The sequence below is a fragment of the Mus musculus genome, chromosome 3, assembly GCF_000001635.26.
Source record: "Mus musculus strain C57BL/6J chromosome 3, GRCm38.p6 C57BL/6J".
Lineage (NCBI taxonomy): Eukaryota > Metazoa > Chordata > Mammalia > Rodentia > Muridae > Mus > Mus musculus.
The window spans coordinates 149,146,544-149,152,809 of record NC_000069.6 but is presented as its reverse complement, the minus strand read 5'-3'; positions in this window follow the sequence as shown (position 1 = coordinate 149,152,809).

The following is a 6,266-nucleotide window of genomic DNA, read 5'->3' as shown; positions in this document are numbered from 1 at the left end:
CTTTAATCCCAGCACTCGGGAGGCAGAGCCAGGCAGATTTCTGAGTTCGAGGCCAGCCTGGTCTACAGAGTGAACAGAGGACAGCCAGGGATACAAAGAGAAACCCTGTCTCGACCCCCCCAAAAAAGTATTAATTATCTTTGTTGATGTTGTCATAAAGCTGTGGGTACCATGCAAAGAACTCTAGATACTAGCCAATCATACATGTTCCCTGTCCTCAAGGAGTGTGCCCAGCTCAGGAGGGAGACAAGGAAATGAATTCCAATAACAGCATAATCTTCAGGCATCAGCTGCTCAGTCACGCACAGGCTGTTGAACTTAACACGGACTTTGTATCTCCTTTGCATGAAGATCATTTGTGCATCATGCTAAGAGGGCTGTGATGGTTACAAAGATAATGAATGTAAAAGGCCTCACACAGGGCGAGTCTGGAACATAGTTATTTGCTCAACAAATAAACACTTACACTGTCATTCCTAACAAGTCTGATAGGTGCAGTGACAAAGACAGTACCACAGTGAACTCAGAGATGCGCAGCGGTTTTTCAGAGTCTAGGAAGGAAGTGGGGCTAGAACTGAGTGTTGAAGGTCCTTTGGAGATAAGAAGGCATGATGCAGTTAGGAATTCGCAAATACTCGGAGCAGTGGGACATATCAGATTGCTAAGGTTGAGGAGGGAGAGGAGAGAGGTTCCTGCAGGACCTGTGAGCTTAGCCTTATTCTGGAAGAAAACCCATCGAGCAGAGGAATGGCAAGAGCAGATTTGTGTTTTGACATGTTGGGAATAATCAGTTTAATCTGGCTGAATAAAAAGAGCTATGACTGTTGGGGACAGGGTTAATACTGATAAAAGTAGGCAAAGCCTAGGAATGCTTTCTGAGCTAAACGAGTCTTCCAACAATTTCCATTGCTGATTTAGGATACTCACGCAGATGTAAGAGCACTCTCTCTCTGCTTTTTTTTTCCTGACGGAATCTCATTTCTGTTCTAAATTCTTTATATCCTTTTGTTTGCCCTCATTTGTGTTTACACCACCTGTCAATTTAGGATAATCTGTGATTTTAATGTGTTTCCCCCTTTCCAGATCATTATTAAATGTGCTAAATAAAACCAGAACCATGTCTGCCTCTGGCACTACCTCCCTAAACACTTCTGCTAGTTCACCGTGCTGATTGTTATTGGCAGAATATCTCTAAACTCCTTGCAACTTTTTTACACTCCCTAGTCCATATTTGTGGAGGAACTAAATAGGCAGAGTAATATTTTCTCTTTAACTGGACAAGATCTAGGCCCTCTAGCTTGGCTCTGTAAGCTTTACCTTCCTTTCCCGACTTAGTCTATCACAAATAAAAATAGATGAGGCCCAAATGGGCATGTTGTCACTTGTTCAGGCACTTGCCAATCAACATGCTCAAATAAAGGCTTAAAATGTCACACATACCCACCTCCATCATAGATATAGTGATTGGGCAGAAAGGAGAAAGGGAGGAAGGAAGGAGAGGAAGGGACGGAGGGAGGAAGGGAAGAAAGAAAGGGGTGGAGAATACAGAATCAAAAGCTGAACTTGTCCTGAGACAGTCTCACTACGCTGCCCAGGCTGGCCTCAAACTCTCAATCCCCTGCTTCAGCCTCCTGAGTGACAAGGCTTTAATAACACAACCAGTCCTGTGCTGGACTGCTCCCAGTTAGGGTACACTAGGAGAGTAGATAGGGCTTGTTGAGACTCTCCAATAGCGTAGCCACCGGGGAAGATAATCTAAGGAGCCAGGTTGAATGTGAAGAGGCATCAGACTAGACAGGAAGCTCCTGTCTGTCACAGCCACTGGCTGTTCAGAGACTGCCCATGCTGTGCACTACACCACAGCATCCAAGGCTGGATCAGTGGAACCAATCTCCAGGTGCCTCTCAGCCAGGGGGGAAGCAGCTACTCCAGCCAGCTCTGAGCCAGGAAGCCTTTGACTCCCGCATATACTCACTTACCCACAGGTTACCAGTGCACAAAAAGCAGCTTTAGGGGTGAGCTCACAGACACAGTGCACGATGATCTCAGCTTGCTTTGTCCTTATTTGACCAGCATCCCAAGGCACGGGCACCTCACCAGGCAGGCAAGAGACAGAATACCTTCCGAGTGACAATAGTTGCCCCAGTTCCCACAATGCTCCAAAGGAAATCAATGGGCCTAGAGATAGATGCTTTTATCTCCGTATCTGCTGGCTGGCAACTTTCACTGTGCTCTTGACTTGGGAAGAATCTTGGAATGGAAGTGGCTGTTTTAGGATCTGCTGCTAAATACCCTCCTTTACTCAATGGACTTGGACATGGCCATGATAGTAATTCCTCTGCAGGGACAAAGCCCTGTGGCTTCATAGGTTCTTGAAGACCCCTTTCCACAACACAACTGGATTGAAAATTAAGTTCACCACAGGTAAAATTTAGGAAACACATTCAGATGATAGCGCCATCTAAATGTTGGATAGTCTGGAACTTACAATGAAGAATGGCTAACAATGTCTAAAGGATGCTAAAATGTAGCTGGGCAGATGGACGATGAAGAAGGAATCCAGGGTATGCCGCACTTGTTACTTTTCTTGCTGTGGTAACAAAATGTCTGACGAAAGCAACTCAGGGAACGGAAGGGAAGGAAAGGAAAGGAAAGGAAAGGGGAGGGGAGGGGGAGGGGGAGGGGGAGGGGAAGGGAAAAGGGAAAGGAAAAAAGGGAAAGGGAAAAGGGAAAGGGAAAAAGGGAAAGGGAAGGGAAGGGAAGAAAAGGGAAGGGAAGAAGGGAAGGGAAGGGAAGGGAAGGGAAGGGAAGGGAAGGGAAGGGAAGGGAAGGGAAGGGAAGGGAAGGGAAGGGAAGGGAAGGGAAGGGAAGGGAAGGGAAGCTCTCTTCTGGCTCTCTGTATGAGGAGACAGTCGCTGCACAGAGGGCATGGTGACTGGAGCTTGTGGTGGGTTACGTAGCATCTGTCAGGAAGCAAAGAGAGATGAGTGCTGTACTTGGCTTGCTTTCTCCTAAATTCTGTCTCCCCCAGGACTCCAGGCCAGGGGGTGATGTCACTGATGTACAGGGAGTGTTTCCTCTTCCCCAACTTTTATAGAAAAGTTCTTAATAGACACTCTAAGGGGTACGTCTCCTAGGTGATTCCAAACCCTGTCAAATCAAGGACAGATCAGCCCTTTTCTCCCCCAAACCTAAAAATGGCCTCTCAGAGAGGGTTCTTGTAGTCACTTGATTATAGCTGACTGAAGGCTTCAAAGCAGATAGCTAAAAATCTTTCTGCCTTGTCCCACTATACACATGATCTCATTCTGTCCTTCTCTGACATAGAATCAAGATCTGAAATGGAGTCAGCCTTACTGAGTGGTATCACAGCTTTCTAAGTGAGTTATCTTGAAACCTCGAAGAGTGCTTAAAGGCGGGCCATCCTACCCAGTGCACAACCTTCTAAGTTACCACAGGTAACTCTGTACCGACACCTGCCTCTCTCCAGCTCCTAACAACAACTTTTAAAGCTGAATTTTATGGGTCCAGAAAAGGACAATCAGACAGGAAGCCACTCCTTTCCCCTTCACTAGGCATCTAACACAGATTTCAGATAAGCCTTCTAGGTAGCAATCAACAAGAGGCAGAGCTAAACCTCTGATTCCTGTTCTAGCCAGAATTTTGTAATGTCAGGCTATTTCTGGTCATTGGTAAGTTATTTTGGGCTCAGTGTCTCCAGAGATTTTTAAAAACATTTTTTAAAAAACCTGATAGTCCCTCAAGACCATTTCCTCAAATTCTCCTCTGTAAAGTTGCTAATCCAGTGTTCTGTACTGGTGACCAGTCATTTTCTACCCAAGGCTGTCTACCCATTAATACTCCATGCCCGTTTTGAGAGCTCATGTGCTGATTTCCATGGGCAAGTGTCTGGAACAACAGATGCTATGACCCTTGGGAAGATGGAAGGCATGGCCACTCAAGTGTATCCTCCCCTTGAGTTATTCATTGCAGATTTCCAATCTGCCAGCAGAGTTGTCGGTAATAGTTTCTCATTTCCTGTTTTGCTTTGAGGGGCTTGCTCTCCATCTGGGATGTGAGCAACCGTGACTTTACAATGATGTCATCGCTGGGAGATGTGCGAGCCACGCAGAGAACGTTTTCCCTTTCAGGCCCATTTGTCCCACACTTTGCAAGTGATCTCCGTATTTCTTTAAATGCTGCCTTTCTTCCCCATCATAAGCATCATTTCTGTAGCAGAATCTAAAATATTCCCCATGGAATTACCTCCACAAACAAACACACTTCAGTAAGTAGCCCTTTCCAGGGGTCATTGGAACTAAATGAACAACAGAAAGATTCTAGCCGCTCTTATTACTGATGGCGACCCAACATTACCCTTGAATGACGAAGGATCAGCACTCAGGGCAGCACCCTGGTTAGAGATTCACCTTCAGTTTGATTATAGCCCCTTTTATTTTCAATGGCGGAAACTCTTCAGCTACATAACCAAAAGCTTTATTGTAAAAGCTTATGTTGCCCTTTCCCTTTCCAATTATAGGGAGCGTACCCTCACCTTCTCTGCGTCGGGAAAGCAAGAGATCATTAAGTAGGGAGAAGTGATTTATTTTTATCATAGGTAGTTTGGATTACGGTACTTGTCAAAGCAGTGAGGAACAGAGCTAAACAGTAAAGTTTTAGTAGAGGACCCAGGTCATGGTCATATGTAATAGTTCTGTGGGTTTGCGGCCCCTGATTCCCCAGCCATCTCTTACAGCACAGTTTCCAATCCACCCAGAGAGCACTGTCTAAATAAGATTGACTATTACAAGGTGAAGAACAGAAAGTTTCCTGGGTAATGTCACCTATTTTTTTTCATTCTGAGAATCTTCCCCAGGCACTAGCGCTGTTTTAAAGACAGAAAGGTGACCATATTTTTATGACAGCTTTTTTTTTCTTTCTTTTCTTGGTTTGAGGTTGGAGCACAAGAACAAAATAGCTCTTTTTGCTCATTGTACCAAGAAATTCCCTCCTGGATCTATCAAGTGTGACTGTTCACCTAGCAAATAGCTTGGACATATCCAGACATAAACACCGTATGAATAAAACATTCTGCAATTGTGGGATACAGCTATGTTTTTTTTTTCAAAGACAAGGTGCTCCGCTCTGTTCGATGTTCTCTGCAGACACCCGTGACAATCATCCTCAGCAGTGACACTTTACATTATTAGCAAAGTAAAAAATAATTTTAATTATCTCAGTGAACTATGTCTATTGTGGCAGCACGCGCATCATTAATTTGAAGAATTTTATTTAACCATTAGTGAAACCATTACTGTATTCTAGCGATGTCTAGGTTCAATTTAGCATTGTAAATTTTCTTCTTCTTCTTCTTCTTCTTCTTCTTCTTCTTCTTCTTCTTCTTCTTCTTCTTCTTCTTCTTTTTCTTCTTCTCCTCCTCCTCCTCCTCCTCCTCCTCCTCCTCCTCCTCCTTCTCCTTCTTCTTCATCTCCTCCTCCTCCTCCCCCTCCTCCCCCTCCTCGTCCTCCTCTTCCTCCTCCTTCTTAAAGGTTGAGCAAATGTTTTCCATGTTTCACACAGAGTGTTATTTGTTGTCTTCATTCCTGTTTTCTCTAATAGGAAGGACTTTAAAATGAAAAGGATTGTTAGTGACATCCCAAAGTTGTTCTGATATGCAAAAGTTGCACAATATAAGCACGTCTGTGTTCTAGGCCTTGATTCTATACCTACAAAGGAAACCACTCCTAAAACAAAATTAATTTGGGCCACACAGAAAGGTAGAGGCTGAGATTAACACCCTAACTTGCACACACAGGCTGGAGAAACAGGAAGTACCCATCCCGTTTATGCGTAGACCTCCACTGCCCCCCCCACAGTTGCGGGTTTTAAGGTGTCTGCCTTCTAGCTCCCTGCAGAGGCTTTAGTACCTCATTGCCCTGGGCGCTGACCCAGCAGAGATTTCCCTGTTCACCAACAACCTACAGCAATTTGCACTCATTGACACCATAGCAACTAATTGGCGTTCACGACCTGCAAACTTTCACCGAGGTCACTGTGAGGTACCCTGTAGCGTTCCTCAAGTCAGATGGACTGCTGTTTCCCAACAGCAAGGCTGTCGGGTACCCTTCAGGTGAGAAGCCTCAGGTCTAGCCTGACTTTGAAAGACCATTTTGTGATGGCTACAAAAGGGTCACCCAAAATACACCAACCTAGCTTCTAGAACAATCGTTAAATTGTATTGAGCTGTTTCTATACATTAGACCTGG